Consider the following 17,302-nt stretch of genomic DNA (forward strand, 5'->3'; position numbering starts at 1 on the left):
CGGGCCTGCGGGGGCGGCGTCCGACCCCGCGAGCTCGGCCCCGCGGGGACGGGCTGTTGGCGGCGTCACCGCCCGCGGGGCCCGGCGCTCTCCTGCTGGCGAGGGCTGCAGCCGCGCGGGGGCTCGCGGAGCCGTGGGCCCGGAGCTCCCGCCGCTCTTTTCCCAAAACGGAGGCCGGAGCCCTGCGGCTCAGCCTTCGAAGCAGAGCAAGCGGGGCCGCAGAAGTGAGAATGGAAAGTCGCAGCCGGGAGCGCCGCAGAGGGGAGGAGTGAACAGAGCACCCGCCCCGCTGCTCCCCCCTCCCCCTTCCACCGGGTCCAGGTCGCTCGCGTTTCCCCCGAAAGGCGCAAAAACTTTCTCCTTTTTTTCCTACGGTCATTGACCGAGGCCACATGTGGGATTTGGTGGATGTGCGTCTCGTTTCTCTTTTCGTTTTCTTTGCAAATATACTCGTTGGAGAAATTGGGTTGTCTTACATAGTTTTACTACATTCCTGAAATCCATGCAGTTTGCGTAAAATGTAAAATACCAAGTCCCTGCCTTCCAGGTCTGATAGACTGCTTCCTTTGAGGAATATTAACATACGTGTGATTTTTTTTGTTGTTTTTTTTTTTTTTTGTTGTTGTTGTTGTTGTTTTTTTAACCATCAGAGAAGATTGGGGTCAGCATTCTTTTTTGCTTTGGGTTTTGAAAGCAGTTGTTTGGTTGGTCGGTTTTCCAAATATAAAATGAAATTACAACTTTGTGCTTTTTTAAAAAAAAATATTTATTTTGGAGAGAGAGACAGAGCACGAACAGGGGAGGGGCAGAGAGGGAGGGAGACACAGAATCCGAAGCGGGCTCCAGGCTGAGCTGTCAGCACAGAGCCCTAAGGCGGGGCTCAAACCCACAAACCCCAAGATCATGACCTGAGTCGATGGTTAACCGACTGAGCTACCCAGGCGCCGCTGAACGTGCTTTTCACAGTATTATTGTGCGCCAGGATATTCTGTTGTCACTCTCCTCCCCCAAATCATGGAGTAGACCTGACTTTTCAGTGTCTGTGTGTTTATTCCACTCACTTTTTCCCGTGTATCCAGAAGTACTATGTGTTGAAATATGATCTGCTTTAAGAAAAATGGAAAAATCTTACCTACTTTAAGAGAGATGATACATACCTTCAATATGTATCAGTTGAGCTTTTCAAATTAAAGGTGGTGAAAGAGTAGGCCACACTTTTCACATCTTCTCTTGACAAATTCTGTGCTGTTTGTTCTTTGCAATTTGGGTTCTACTTAGTTTTTTGTTTTTTTTTTTTTGGTAACTTCTTTTTATTGGGGTAAAACAGTAAAACACAACATGCAGTTTATCATTAGAACCATATTTAAATTTTTTTTTTTTAACATTTACTTATTTTTGAGAGACAGAGCTAGAACATGAGGGGGAGAGGAGCAGAGAGAGAGGGAGACACAGAATCTGAAGCAGGCTCCAGGCTCTGAGCCATCAGCCCAGAGCCCGACGCGGGGCTGGAACTCACAGTGAGATCGTCACCTGAGCGCAAGTCGGACACTTAACCGACTGAGCCACCCAGGTGCCCCTCATTAGGACCATGTTTAAGTGCACAATTCAGCTGCATGAAGTACATTGACAATATTGGGTCACCATCCCACTATTTCCAAAAACACTTCTCATCACTCCAAACAGAAACTCTGTGACCAGTAAGCAGTAACTCCCCATTTCCACCTTCTCCCAGATCCCTTCGGCCTCTCTGAATTTGACTACTCTAGATAAAGTTGAGCCAGACCGTATCCTCCTTTTTATTTCATACAATATTTGTCTGGCTGATTTCGTGTGTTTTCAGATTTCATACATGGTGTAGCATCTATTAGACTTCATTCCTTTTTATGGCTGAATTTTTTGGCTGTATCACATTCATTCATCTCTTGATGCACTCGGGGTTGTTTCTACCTTCTGGCTACTATGAATAGTGCTGCTATGAACATGAGGCTCCTTGTGTCTGTTTTTGATTCTTTGGGGTGTATGCCTAGGAGTGGAATTTGCTGGATCCTGTGATAAATCTGTGTTTGACTTTTTGAGGAACAAACCCTTCACATTTTTAAAACTGCTTTCTTAAGGCCTTCATGCCCCTGCTGTGGCCAAATCTGATGGCCCCACCTCAACTCCTGCCGGCTTGACCTCTGTAAATCTTGGTGACACCTCATGTTGCTCGTCAGTACACCCTCTTGAGGTTCTCGATTTTGTGATCCTTCTCATGTCCTCTCTAAGTATCCTTTTCTACACGATTTTTAAATGTGCTTGTCCCCAGAGGTTCAGTGCTTGCTCCCTAATCCATTTTGTGCTCATTACTTAAAGCCTCTTCTGCTATTTCCGTGTAACTTGAACTAAAGTTTTGGTGTTCTATTTTTAACTTCGCTCTGAGGCTTAAGTTTGAATGTCAAGCTAGGGACACCTCTACATCAGATGTCCTTTCCAGTGCAACATACCCAGACCAAAATTCGTCCTCTGCGAATCCTCCCAAACCTGTTCTCTCCATGCTCCCCGTCGCCAAAACTTGAAAGCTGGGAGTTGTTTTTATTCCCTTTCTCCCCTAGGAACCCACGTCCTGTCACGTTGACCGGTGCAGACAGTTCTGCCTCTGATCCTGCCTGCCGCCCACTTCCACAGCTCTGGATAGAGCCGTTTCCGCTGCTGCTTTTTTTTTTTTTTTAAGATCTAATTGGCTTTAACGATTCATGAATCAGGCCACATCTCATTTAGCAAGAGGGAAGCTCCCATGATTGCCTCTTATTGGAATTTTTCTAACTGGACTTCCTGGTTCTAGATTTTTTTTCCCCCTCTGTCCCAAACCATTTTGTACACTTCTGCTGGAATTTTCTTCCTAAGATATATTTGCCTAAAGATACTAGTTAGCTTTCTTTTACATTCAGAATAAGTTAATTCTTTTTTTTTTTTTTTTTTTTTTGAGAGAGAGAGAGAGAGAAAGCCCACGCGGCGCAAGGGGCGGGGGGTGGGGGGACAGAGGATCTGAAGCGGGCTCTGTGCTGACAGCAGAGAGCCCCATGCGGGCCACGAGTTCACAAACCGTGAGATCGTGACCTGGGCTGAAGCCGGACACTTAACTGACTGAGCCACCCAGGCACCCCCGGAACCAATGAATTCTCCTCCTCAGGGCCAGAGCCCCAGCCTGTACTCCCGGAAGTAATTGCTTCCCACGAGCCTTAACCAGCCAATCATTCATTACAGCCAACCGTTCTAACTTGCTAGTCCATTTGGAAAACTAAAAACAAATACGTGTTGTGATTTTCCAAGCTGTGAATTTTTTCCTTGAAATGTTTCAGTATTTGGTCATTGAGGTATTATTTTTTTAAAAGCCAAACTTGGACATCGGCTTCTAAGAGAAACACACTTATGTCTGTATAGTTTGTTTATATCTTTATTGTAGCACTTTTTAGACTTTGCTTTAGGACGTGCCTGAGTTTTTTACCCAATTTATTATTTCTTTAGGATTTTTGTCCTTAGAGAAAGTGAGATGATTGGCTAAAGGAAATAAAGATTTTTTTTAAGATTCCTGTGCCATTGTCAAATTGCTTTTGAAAAGGGCCTTGCAATTTATAATTTTATCACCGATAATGACCCAGATAGATAAAATCATGAATGAAAATGGAATTATTACAACCAGTCCCTCAGAAATATAATTTTATCACCGATAAATGTATCATTTGAGTATATGTACTTCAGGGAATATTTTTTAAAAACTTTGCTAATTGGAGACATAGGATCTTATTTTTCTTTTTCTTTATGCGTCTTTACTGATTGTTGAGACTGAAGACTTTTCCATATGTATTTCCAAGATTCATCCAAGTTGTTCACTTATCAGTAGTTTGAAAAATGCTGTATGGAGAGTCCCAGCCCCAGCCTTAGCATCACACAATAGAACAGGGTTGCTCAGCCTTTGCACTGTTGAAATCTTGGGCCAGATAATCGTCTGTTGTTGGGGCCTGCCCTGCGTATTGTAAGATGTTTAGCAGCGTTTTGCTACCCGCCAGATGCTAGTAGGATCCCCCAAGTTGTGACCACCAAAACCACTTCCAGACGTTGCCAAGAGACCCTGGGGGCTGCCAGATTTGCCCAGACGGTATGGAGTGTCTCAGCCCCTGGCTGAGAACCACGGACCTGGAGCTGCAAGACTGTAAGTCCAGTGACATGGTCCACCCTTCACCGTGCCGCGTCTGCGTTCACCCCCAACACCTCTTTCCACGTGAACATCCTGTCTCAAAACTAAATTGTAAGCTGTCCTCCGATGAAGCGTCTGTTGACTAGGAGGGAAGCAGAAGTGAGGAGAAAATAGTTCATATATACAAATACACAAAACTCACAAGGACAGACCACTGGCATTTGTGATCTTGGACTCAATGAAAAAGAATTAATTGAGGACTGAACTGTGTAAGCACATTATAACCCCTGGAGATCAATATACCTACAGAACCCAACACCTGAATATAAGGGTAAGGGTCAAAGGAACACTTTTATTAGGTGAAAGATACATATTTTTTAATGCTTTATTATGGAAAATGTTCTGTTAGTGGTCGGTCTTTTTTCATCTATTACCCCGCCTGTCTCATCCCTATTGGTTAATTTAAAGCACATTTCAGGTATCATAGGATTAGATTATTTTCGCTTTGTAAAATAAGCTGTCCCTTCCTTTGGAAAGCCAGCAACAGCAGGTTGAGTTGCTTCTCTCACCTTGCGTCATCCTGATGTCCTCTTTTGCCTCCCTCCTCCCTCTTCCACATTTAAGGACTGTGATTACCCTGGGTGTACCCAGTTAATCCAAGATAATCTCTGTATTTGAAGGTCAAGTGCTGAGAAACCCCAGTTCCTGGGATGTGGATACTGCTGGGGGACCATAATTCTGCCTCTACATAGCACATCAATTGTGCTTCTTGTAAAGAATTTTTTTGGTGGTTGCCTTAGAGTTTACAATATACATTTTAACATGTATTTATTTTTGAGACAGGGAGAGACAGAGCATGAACGGGGGAGGGCCAGAGAGAGAGGGCGACACAGAATCTGAAACAGGCTCCAGGCTCTGAGCTGTCAGCACAGAGCCCGACGCGGGGCTTGAACTCACAGACCGCGAGATTATGACCTGAGCTGCAGTCGGCCGCTCAACCGACTGAGCCACCCAGGCGCCCCTTCTGGAAAGATTTTTTTGTCTTCTGATTTTCTGATTATAGTATATGCAGGTGAGAGTTTTCAGGGGATTTATTCTGCTTTGGGTTCTCTTGGCTTCCTGGAGTCTGTCACTAATTTTGGAACGTTCTTGGCCATTATTATTGTCACCTCACATCTTTCTTCTTCCTTTTTTCTTTCTTCTTCTGGTATTGCAGTACTTTTTGTGTTATACTTCCTGAATTTGCCCCACGGTCCTTGGATGTTCAGTTTTTTCCTGTCTGCGTTTCGGTCTGGAAGGTGTTGACTTCTGTTCAGGCTCACTGCTTTTCCTTCAGCGGTGTGAACGTGGCGGAAGGCCGTCTTCATTGCCGTCCTGGTCTTCTCGATTTTTAGCCTTGCCTTCTGGTTCTTCCTTAGAGTGTCCATCTCCCTGTTGATATTGTTCACGTGTTGCATGTTGTCTTTTCCGTTCGTTCTTAACGTATCAATTAGAAATAGTTGAAATTCTCGGACGATCCCCAAACCTGTGTCGTTGAAGTCTGGTCCTTGTGATTGCGTCGTCTCTTCAGACCTGCCTTCCGCTCGCTTTTCGGTACGTCTCACCTCTGTTGTCGAGAACCTGACAAGGGTCAGGTCATAGCACCTGAGGTACGTAGACCTCTGGCGAGTGGCTTGGTGGTGCTCTGGCGAGGGGTTTGGCTCTGTTTAGCGTTTGCTGTCGCTGCCGGATGCTTCTGGCGACCTTGTTTGTATCTGCCCTCTTGACCTTGCGATTTTCTGAGCAGCCTTCCCCAGACAGTCTGTGTCTTGCAGCTGTTTGAGCCGTGCCTCACCCTGGTCGGCCCTGGAGCCCTTGGGTGTGGCGGTCAAGTACGAGAGAGGGTGAGAGTTCCGTCATCGGCAGATGCCACCGTCACGGGTGCTCGCCAGTGGGGTGGCGGTTCCCCCTTCCCGGTCCGTTTCCCGGAAGCCTTGACCTTTGGCGATTGTCTTTGCCCCTTGGCTTTGACTGGAAGGCTTAGCAGGGGCCCGGGTGGGGGGGGGGGGGGGCGTGCCCTTCCCCGAAGAGGAGAAAGCTCTGGCACGTCTTCCCCCCTGGAGCGGATGCCCCTGCGGTGGGGAAAGTTCTGGGTGTCCCGGCGAGTGCTCCGCCCGTCTCCCGCCAGAGGCCGAGGGGATCTTTCCGCCCCTCCGCCCTCGCGGCGAAGACCCGCCGGCCGCCCGCTGGCGGAGCCCGCGGAAGGGTGGGGACGGCCGGAGTCGCTCCCTCTCCCGTCAGCGCGCGGCGTGCGGCCCGGCGCCCGCCCCGGGAGAGAAGGTGCCGGCGGTGCGGCTCCCGCGTCGGGGCGGCCTCGTTTCCCCCCCGCGGTGCCGAAGTCCCGGTTTTCAGCGTGTCCGGCTCTTCATTGTGGGAAGGAGGGGGACGGTGGCCCGTAGGCTCTGATCCCGTTGGAGCCGGAAGCAGAAGGCCTTCCCCGCCTGCTTCACGCGGAGTTCGTGACGTGGGCCCGTGTTCGTGAGCGCGGCGCAGGGGCCCGGGACGGTGGCGCCGCGTCCAGACTCGACCGCGCGGCTCGAGCTGGTGTTTTGCGTTTCTCGCTTGACCGATGACGATTTCGGGCTGTGCTGCCCGAGCCCTTTTGCTTTCCTCAGAAGAGAATGTTCTTCTCTCGCGACCATAAAAACGCCTTGCGGCTTCTCAGAACTTCTTGTAGGCATTATTCTGCATTTTGCGGGCAACGAAAGCCATACAGACCCACCTTTATTCAATTTCCCACTTAGGAATAATACCGTAATTCATACGTAGAAGAATTCGTCAAGCCGTCTCTTTTCTGCCGCAGCCCGATTCTGTTAGTTTGGGTTTCTCCAGAAGCAAGTCCTGCGATGCAAATGTAAATTGGCCTTGTTTCTGTGTGAGGTAATCTCCGGACCCACCGGTAGGGGAACGAAGGCGTGAGGGAGAGAGCGAGCGAGGCAGGAAGGGGCGCGGACCTCAGGCGAGGCCGTAAGGGTGTGCGGAGCGCGGAACACACGCGTCGGTCACGGTCCAGGGCGAGCGGGGCAGGGACCGGGCACTTTGACCGTCCGCTGTCGAGGGCCGTCCCTCGGCAGGTGCACGTTCCCGCATACTTTGGGGCCTGCCCCGTATGGGCGCCTGGGCTCCGGGGGCCAGGGAGGCGGGCACTGGCGGTTGGAAGCAGACCTGTGCGGATGCGGAGACCCCGGAGGATGTCCCGGTGACAGCGTCTGCTCTGTGCCTTCCGGCGGCTGATCGAGCGGGATGAGCCGGACTAGAAATTGGCCGTTTGCCCCACCGATCAGTCGGGTCGTCAGCTTTCTAAACCTCTTCAGGTGGTGGGTGGTACTCGGAAACGAGTTTTGCGAGGAATGCGCAAGATTCGGTCACGTGCTTTTCGATGGTCGCTTTTTGGATACCCGTTCACTTTGAAATACAGAAGCAGCGGTTTAGAAGATAATCCTGGCCCCGTGCTTCTGGTAATTCCAGCCTGGGTAACCTGGTTCAGAGCCGTCACTGCTGATGGCAGAGAATTCCCGGGATGGTAAAGAATTGCTGGCTCTTCATCGTGTGCCAGCAGAGTAAAACTCAGAGGCATGGTTTAGGGGTAGTTAACTCGGTTAACGCTCCTTCGGTCGTAGGACGAAGCTGGCTATAGAAGGCCGTGCGGACCGTGGACACACGTGTGCGTGTTTATGTTGGGTGTGTTGAAAGCCGTTTGAGTTTCTTAGTTGTTTGGATATCTGAGAACACTTATTTCTAGTAACCATGTTTTTTCCCTCTTCATCTATTTCCTCTTCATCTGATGTCCTTTGAGTTTAATTCTCCTTTTTATGGGCAGAAGGGGAACAAGCAAGAACAGTTCTCATAACTGTGGAGGCTGTAAATGGTCACTGGGTGTTCATTCTGTGCACCTCAGTCAGGAGTTGCGTTGCGGGCTGGGGACCGATCACAACTTTTGCAGTGTTTGAATTTCTGTAGGTGGGGGACGTGCCCTGCCGCTCTCATCCCTCTCTCTGGCTGAGTCACCCATTTATCTGCCGGGTTTCTGACTGCATCGGATCGTATGAGCCTTGCGTTGACATGACATCGGCTCTTTCTGTTAGGACCCAGGAAAGGCTGCAGCGGGCATTTCCTGTCGTTCCTGTCGATCTTGATCAGACACATGGGGTCAGAAATGAATTAAGGAAAATCTGAGAGATCCCAATAAACTAGGACCGTGTGTCGTAGAGTATATACTTAGGTCTTGAATGTAATGATTCCTTGAAGTAAGTGTGTTGTGCAGGCCTCTCCCGAGACTAGGTCACTGTCTCCTTTCCGTCTTAACCAGGGAGAGCTGCCCCTTTCCGCCTGGGCGTTTGATCAGACAGGATATTAAAGTGTACTGGTCAGCCTCTCCCAGCCCGTTTTCACTGACCAAGCAGGTGTCCCGGGATTGGTTCCCGTGCTTCGTCATATTGGCTGTCCTTTTAGTTTCCTTTTCTTCAGTGCTTAATTAAATTTGCTTCTTTCTCCCGTCAACATTACCATGTGGTTTTCCTCTGCATTGGAGGTGTAGTGTATAGACACTGCATGTGTTTATGTTCTTTTTGATTTTCTTCCAGAGAGGGGATTCATAAATGTCTGAGCGATGTCAGAGGATTATTCCCGGGAACATATGATGTCTGGAATGTGCTCTGAACCTTTCCTAATTCAATGATCTCCTTACTTGTAATTATGAAATGTGTTTGTGGTGAATGTTTTCTTCTAGTCTTTCAGGTAGATAAGGAATGAGAAAAAAATAATGTGGGGTTTTGTTTTTTTTTCCCTGTTGTCATCACCGTGTAATTTCACAGGGGTGCATAGGAAAGGCATGTGCTGTAAATCACATGACCGTAGCTCAGTTAAAATATGAATATGTCTCTTTTATGGAAAAAGCTAACAGATGTTTGCTGTTTGACAATTTGGAATATAGAATAGACCGATGAGAAAATAACCGGGAACTGCACAAAGGTAAATATTTAACAAACAAAGATGACTTTTTAAACTTCATTACACATTATGGAAATTATTTTGTGCTGAAGGACTGTGAAAGCTCTACTGTGTATGAGTTAGGTAGTTGGTCTTCTCCTCCTGTAGTAAAAGAAGATGGACATTGGGCAGACGAATTCAGACTGATTAGTGATTTGTGGAGGAAAGTCTTTCAAAACGTGCTGTTAGAATATTTGTTCAGTGTCCAGATTTTATTCTCAAGTTTTTGACACCTTAATGGAATGAAAATAGCCTTCCTTTTAATGTGCTAAAATCCCTTTTGCTTCTGAGGTTAAAAGGAAAGGCCATATTTCGTTCAAAGCCTCAAAATATTTAATCCTCTCCAAAGTTCTTATATTTTTAAGTTAGGCTAAGAAATTTTTTACCTTGATTTTTAAAGAAATATATATTCTTTGTAGGAGATGTTTTAAGTAAAGGAAAGTCACCAGAAAATTAGCTATGATGCCACTAAACTGATTCTATTAAGTGTATTTTTTCGTTATTGCTGATAACAGTGTAACATTTTAGGTCGTGTGAGAGATTAAAAATAAGCAGTAGAGGTGTGCCTGGGTGGCTCAGTCGGTTAAGCCTCCGACTTCGGCTCAGGTCATGATCTCACCGTTTGTGAGTTCGAGCCCCGCGTCGGGCTCTGTGCTGACAGTTCAGAGCCTGGAGCCTGCTTCAGATTCTGTGTCTCCCTCTCTGTCTCTCTCTCTCTCTCTCTCTCTCTCTCTCAAAATAAACATTAAAATATTTTTTTAATAAAATAAAAATAAGCAGTAGAATATTTAGCAAAATATTTGCAGTAATGAGATTTCAGGCATTTTTTTTTTTAACATTTTGCTAATCTGTTTTTTCTGATTTTTTAGCATAGTAGCAGAGCTTAAAATATTAATCCCTACCACCTTGCGTGGTGTCTGGCATATAGAGCTCTGCTGTGTTCCCAGTATTAGCCTTTCCTTAAGGATTATTTAATGATTTTTCAGAAGAAGAATGTTGGATTAGTTAGTACATTTAATAGACCCTGACTGGAAGATTAATGGAATGGTTTCAAGTATCATCTGTAGAGTCACATTGGGTAACAGGCACCATCCTGGTGAACTTTACATAATTTGACTACTTTATGGAGCATAATTTAGTAGCTGGTGTGTGCTGTGTTCTTTGTTAATAGAAGATAACTATGGACAGCATCTCAAAATGGGTTTTCTTAGCTCAGACGACTGTGCTGTTGAGAAATACCCCTCACTGTAATTGATAATGATGCTGGAATTTAAATTGAGTGAGATCTCATGTGATTTTAGCCCTTTGTGTCATATGTGATTTGCCAAAGAGCCTTTTTGATACAGCGAGACAGCAGATGCAAACAGCAACGATCGGTCGTTTTTTGAGTGGACTGAAGCGTATATGTGCTTAAACTGTCCTTGCGTATTTTTATATGTATCTTTCTAGTCTCCTGGGTTGCATAGTGGCGCAAGGCTGCTCTTCACCTATGAATATGAATTCTGCCTTTTAGTCCTGCCTCTCCATTCTATTTCCTTTCTCTCCTAAAGGGTATTAACATTTTTTTTATGGTTTATGGGAGAATGCTGGAAAGCAACTTGGTATTGTGCTTTGTCCTTCCTTTGCTTTACCCATCCTTTGTCTTCTAAGCAGTTCTGTGTGTGAATGTAGATGTATTTACATGTGGCATTCTATATACCCTCTTTTCCATCTTAACTTTTTTCACCTGGCAGCATATCTTAGTGATAAAGCCATAGTAACTATAGAGACTTTTCTCTTTCCTCTTTACAGCTGCATATTTTATTGTGTGGATGTTTCTCAATTTGTTCGACCAATTCTTTATTAATGGACAATTGGACTGATTCCAGCCTTCTGCTATTACAGAGAGTCCTATAGTGAATAGCCTTGTGCATACATTACTTCCTATTTTTCTGGGGTGGATTTCTAAGAGTGACATTGCTAGGTCAGAGGATAAATGAATATGCAGTTTTAGTAGATGTTGCCAAATCTCCCTGCATAGAAACTGTACCACATAGGAGCGTTTCTCCATAGCCTCATTATCGGACTATGTTGTCAAGTTTGTGGGTTTTTATAAATTCAGGTGGGGGCTTATTTTGCTTATCTTCCCTTACTGTGAAAAAGGTTTTGCATTTTTTCATAGGGTTAAGAACCAGTTGTGTTTCTGTTTCTGTGACTGGTCTGTAGGGTTGTTGGTCCTTTCTCGTTGTGACCAACAAGACTGGAAGATAATCCCTAGTGATTTCCCGCCACCTTCTGCTCTCACTTTGTGTGATTCTCTCCCCATGTGTGGGAGTGCTTTTAACCAACAAAACATGGCAAAGATGATAGAGTGTCAGTTTCTTGATTCGCTTACGTTATGTAGCAAGGATAATGGGATGTCACTCCTGTGACTATATCGTATAAGACTGTGTTAAGCAGACCAGAGGAGATTCCTCATTGCTGGCTCGATGAAGTTACTGTGTGGCAGGGAACTGCCGATAACTCGGGTCTGAGGGGGTCTCCAGTCCACTGGGCCCGTTGTCGTGGAGCCATAGGAAATGAATTCTACCAACAACTTGATGAGTTTGGGAGCGGTTCTTCCGGAATTAGGCCTCCAGGTGAGAATGGAGCTTGGCTGACGATTAGCGTGACGTCTTGCTGGACCCTGAGCAGAGGATCCATCTAATTAAGCTGTGCTCAGACTCTTGATGCTTAGAAATTGTGAGGTAATAAATGTGTTGTTTTGCTGTAATTTGTTATATGGCAGTAGATATCAACATTTTATTTTAATGTTTATTTTTGAGAGAGACAGGAGGGTCAGAAAGACGCCAGGGGAGTGCGCCAGGGGAGGGTCAGAGAGACGGGGAGACACGGAATCCGAAGCAGGCTCCAGGCTCCGAGCTGTCAGCACGGAGCCTGATGCGGGGCTCGGTCCCGTGAATCGCAAGATCGTGATCTGAGCCAAAGTTGAATGCTTCACCGACTGAGCCACCCAGGCGCCCCTACAGCAGTAGACATCTAATACCAAGGTAATACCTTTTTGTCTGTGTTACAAGTTGCAAGTATTTTTTTCCTTTTTCTCGTTTGCCTTTTTATTTTTCTTTTGGTGTCTTTTGCCACCCCCAATTTTTTTGTTCTTATATAATCCAGTTTATGTATCTTTTCCAGTATTGTTTCTGAATTTTCAGTTGTAGCTAGAAAAGTTGTGACCCCTTGCAGATAATAGAGGAATTTACCTTCGTTTTCTTCTGTTACTTGTATGGTTTCATCTTCTGTATTTATTTTTTTTAAGTTTTTAAATTTTAATTCCAGTATCGTTAACATATAGTGTCATATTAGTTTCAGATGTACACTATAGTGATTCACCAATTTATCACATTACTCAGTGCTCATCATGATAAGTGTACTCTTTAATGACCATCGCCTGTTTCACCCATCCCCCCTGTTCCCTGCCTCCCTTCTGGTAACCACCAGTGTGTTCTCTGTAAAGAGGCTGTTCCTTGGTTTCTTTCTTTTTTCCCCCTTTGCATGTTTGTTTTTGTTTCTTAAATTCCATATGTGAGTGACATCACATGGTATTTGTCTTTCTCTGACTTATTTCACTAGCTCTCTAGCTCCATCCATGTTGTTGCAAATGGCAAGATTTCATTCTGTTTTATGGCCGAATAATACTCCATTGTATACATATATACCACATTTTCTTTATCCATTCATGTATCAGTGGACACTTGGGCTGCTTCCATAGTTTGGCTATTGTGAATAGTGCTGAGTATACATGGGAGTGCATGTATCCCTTTGAATTTGTACTTTTGTATTTTGGGGGGTAAATACCCAGTAATGGGATTACTGGATGGTAGAGTAGTTCTATTTTTCATGTTTTGAGGAACCTCCATACTGTTTTCCCCAGTGTCTATACCAGTTTGCATTCCCGTTGATAGTGCATGAGGGTTCCTTTTTTCCCCCACATCCTCACCAATACTTGTTATTTGTATTTTTTTAGCCATCCTGACAGGTGTGAGGTGAGATTTCATTGTGATTTTAATTTGCATTTCCCTGATGATGAGTGACATTGAGCATCTTTTCATGGGTCTGTTGGCCATCTGGATGTCTTTGGAGAAAGGTCTATTCATGTCTTCTGCCCATTTTTTAATTGGATTATTTGTGGGGTTTTTTAGATGTTGAGGTTTATCAATTCTTTATATATTTTGGGTACTAATCCTTTATCAGATATGTCATTTGCAAATAGCTTCATTCAGTAGGTCTTTTAGTTTTGTTGATTGTTTCCTTTGCTGTGCAGAAGCTTTTTGTTTTGATGTGGTCCCAATCGTTTGATTTTTCGTCTACTATATTTAAATATTGAGTTCACATCAGATGTGTCTAGGTGTGAGGAGTGGGCCCTAGTGTATCCTTCACCATATGGCTAAGCAGTTGTCCCAAAACCAGTTTGCAAAAAGTCACTTGTTTCCTCACTGGCGTGTTATCTGTAATCATTTATACTAAATTTCTAAGTGTAATTGGGTCTGTTTCTCAAAATTTCTCATCCTGCCCCATTGGTTTCTCGTCTGTGCACGTGTCATGCTGTGCCATTTAGGTAAAAAGCTCTGGAGTTTGTTTACTACTCAGTAGGGCTCACCCCTGCTTATACTTGGTTTTCAGGATTTGCCTGGCTATTGCCTGCTTTTTCATTCTTTCCCAAATACACTTCATAATCAACTTGTTTAGCTCTAGAAAAAAAAAATCTGTTAGTATTTTTAAAGTTTTTTTTTTTAAAGAGAGAGAGAAAGAGGGAGACAGAATCCCAAGCAGGATCTGTGCTGTCAGGGCAGAGTCTGACGTGGGGCTCGATCCCACAACCCTGAGATCATGACCTGAGCTGAAATCAAGAGTCGGACGTTCCATCCACTGAGCCACCCGGGCGCTTCTGTTAGTATTTTAAATAGCTTATGTAATATATATAAGTTAACTTAGGGAGAGCTTTTATGATGTGGGGTTTCTCTGTCCAAGAGTAAGGTACATCTTTCCATGTGATCAAGTCATCTTTTGGGGCTCTCAGGAGTGTCTTATGGTTTTATTTGTACATGTTTAAGATATTTCCTGTTAAGTTTGTGCTTAGTGTTCTTAAGAATTTTTATATTTTTCAAAGATTTGTAGTTGTAAATGAGATGTGTGTTTGGGAGAGGTTCGATTTTTGTCAGATTTTGAGATCAGTGTCCTACTCATTTTATAAAACAGATTTGGAAGATTTCTTTTAATTATTTCTGCAGTGGCTTAAGTAGCATTAGGGTCATTAGATCTTTAAAGGACTGGTAGCATTCCCCTGTGAAACTCTGTGCCCGGTGGTTTATGTTGTCTTGAGGAACTTTCTTCTGAGAGAGAGAGTGCGTGCGAGCAGGGGAGAGGGGCAGAGGGAAAGAAGAGAGAATCCCAAGCATGGAGCCTGATGTGGGGCTTGATCTCATGACTGAGATTGTGGACTGTGAGATCCTGACCTGACCTGAAATCGAGAGTTGGACACTCAACTGACTGAGCCACCCAGGTGTCCCTGTTTTGAGGAACTCTTATGAGGTTATTTCTTCTGTGATGATTGGTCTGTTTACATTTCTGTTGGGACTGGGGTCAGTTTGAGTAAGTCATATTTTCCTTAAAGGTTACTCTTCTAGGCTTTCAAATTGATATGCAAAGAATCATAAAACCGTCTTGATTTATAAAATTAACTTTTGCAGTGATTTCAAATTTATAATTAAGAAATCTTGGACTGAGAAAGGAAGACTTGGGACTTTTGCTGGCATACTGAATATTTTGCATAGTAATGACTACATCTAATGAAACTATTTTAACTGGTTAGCTGTTTTCTCCTCCTTCCCCTCCTCTTGACAAATGTTTATTCCCCAGGATGTGCTTATCTCATATATACTCTTCTCTAAGATTTTTTTTTTACATGTTTATTTATTTATTGTGTTTGAGAGAGAGAGAGAATATCCCAAGCAGGCTCCACACTGTCAGTGCAGGGCCCAACGCGGGGCTCGAACCCATAAACTGTGAGATCATGACCCGAGCCAAAATCAAGAGTTGGGACGCTTAACTGAGTGGGTCACCCAAGTGCCCCAAGTACGATTTTACATAGCACAGAATCAAGGTCCTGTAACCTCTTCTGGAAGAGAGATACACTCTGCATAATTTTTAATTACACAAACCAGTATTTGTTAATTTTTAATACTAGACACTGGGCCAAACAGAATGGGTTTGAAGAGACAGAAATGATCCCTGTCCCCTGAGGGGGTTGCTCACGGCGAGTATAGTAGCACTTAGGCTCTAGGCACGTTGTTTATTGCCACAGCTCCAGCTCATGTATTTGGAGAGGATTCTTCTGTCGTTAACCGTACCTCCCCCAAATGCGAGTGTTGGCCTTGCGTTTTCCGGGCACCACACGCAGTCATTCCGTGTTCCTCTCTGTAGTAGTGTGATGCCAGCGATCGTTCAGCCACACCAGAACCTCAGATCCGTCGGTCATTCCCGTTGGCATGTTGCATGTCCCTGTCCCCAGTCTGCTGCTTTTGTACCTCCCTGGTAAAACCCTGACTCTGCTCACAAGGCACCTGTCTCAGCCTCTACCAGGCCATGACTGCCTGGTCTCACTGGAAATTCATGTGCACAGCTGGTTAGCCTTTTGTTCATGTAACTTTTGGAAATGTATTATGTTGACATCTAACTGCTGAAGTTTTGGCTTTGTTAACTGTCCAAGTTTATGATTGAAAGAATTTGTTCACTAGCTGTTTTCTATTAACTACCTTTAAATGTTTGCTTTGGTCCTCCTTTTAAAGGCTTTCAGCCTCAGATATTGAAGCCATGGGTGATTGCCGATAGAAGGAAGAACAGATAGCACACTTTATTGTGTAGATGCTGGATTCATTATATGTTAGTGTGGATTAGATTAAAATTTCAGCTTTTGGGTTTCGTTTGGATGTTTTAACTTCTTAAGCAGTTAAGAACTGGTCATCTTATTAAATAACAGGTATCTGACTGCTTTGTACTTTCTTCATATATTTTTTTAGAGTTTTATTTATTTTGAGAGAGAGAAAGCAGGGGAGGGGCAGAGAAAGAGGGAGAGAGAATCCCAAGCAGGGCCCAAACTCATGAATGGTGAGATCATGACCTGAGCTGAAATCAAGAGTTGGACACTTAATTGACTGAGCCATCCAGGCGCCCCATACTTTCTTCATATTTGAGTGCTAACTTCTTGACCTGTCTAAAAACTGAGAGTGTCTCTGTTGCTTCTGAAAGACTGTTATGGTTAATTATATAAAATAAATGACCAGGGAGCCTGGGTGGCTCAGTTGGCTAAGCGTCTGACTTCAGTTAAGGTCATGATCTCGCGGTTTATGGGTTCGAGCCCCACATCGGGCTCTGTGCTGACCGCTTGGGGCCTGGAGCCTACTTTGGACATGTGTCTCCCTCTCTCTCTGCCCCTCCCTTGCTCGCACTCTGTCTCGCAAACATTAATAAACATTAAAAAAAATTTTTTTAATAAAAAAATAAATGACCTGATTTTATAAGTTTCTCTCATTTTTATAGGTTCCTTAGTGTAAGAATTGACCAAGGAAAAAATTGCTCTCTAAAGAATTACCATAAGGTAGCTTGAGGAAAATAATATCTACCTGATCAAACTGTTGAGAGTTAATACATTCTGCAGTTCAGGAAGCAAGACCTCGATGTTTGAGCTGTTGTGTTGAGGATTGGGAGGGGTATTCTGGGAAAAATTTTGAACGGAGTTGACCAAATCCTATGGGTGAGGTCTTGAGGAGAAAACTTTTTCATTTTGCCCACAGGTTGCGGCAGCCAAGAGGGGACTTAAGATCATGCAGTAGACAAAGTGGAAAGTAGTCTCCTGTTTATTTATTTAATAAATAAATTTTTTATTTAATTTGTGAAATTGGACACTGAGAGCCTGTCGTTTTTCTTTCTTTACCTCTTCTAATAATAACTATGCCTGTTCTGGGTAGTTTCATACTGCTGAAATAAGGCAGTCATGATCTCTGTGCATAGTTTTAAGGTATTGCTTCGCTCAAACATGATAGCAATACATTTGTTTATAAATTCTCA

General features: G+C 44.4%; 1 protein-coding gene across 7 annotated transcripts in view; it reads left to right on the forward strand.

Annotated features, from left to right (window-relative positions):
• The window catches only part of GALNT11 (polypeptide N-acetylgalactosaminyltransferase 11), a 42,097-nt gene that overhangs the window by 630 nt on the left and 24,165 nt on the right, over positions 1-17,302 (forward strand). Inside the window, exon 1 of one of the 7 annotated variants that reach the window (XM_040464542.1) lies at positions 5,199-6,057. The exons of 2 other annotated variants lie outside the window; for them this stretch is intronic. The gene's annotated coding sequence lies outside the window, so the exon portion shown is untranslated. Of the gene's footprint in view, positions 1-5,198; positions 6,058-6,519; positions 6,887-6,914; positions 7,173-9,018; positions 9,185-17,302 lie in introns of those variants that run through there. 4 more of the 7 variants (XM_040464540.1, XM_040464538.1, XM_040464541.1 and 1 more) reach the window with 4 other exon arrangements.

The sequence above is a fragment of the Herpailurus yagouaroundi genome, unplaced genomic scaffold (assembly GCF_014898765.1).
Source record: "Herpailurus yagouaroundi ecotype Mexico unplaced genomic scaffold, PumYag 483, whole genome shotgun sequence".
Lineage (NCBI taxonomy): Eukaryota > Metazoa > Chordata > Mammalia > Carnivora > Felidae > Herpailurus > Herpailurus yagouaroundi.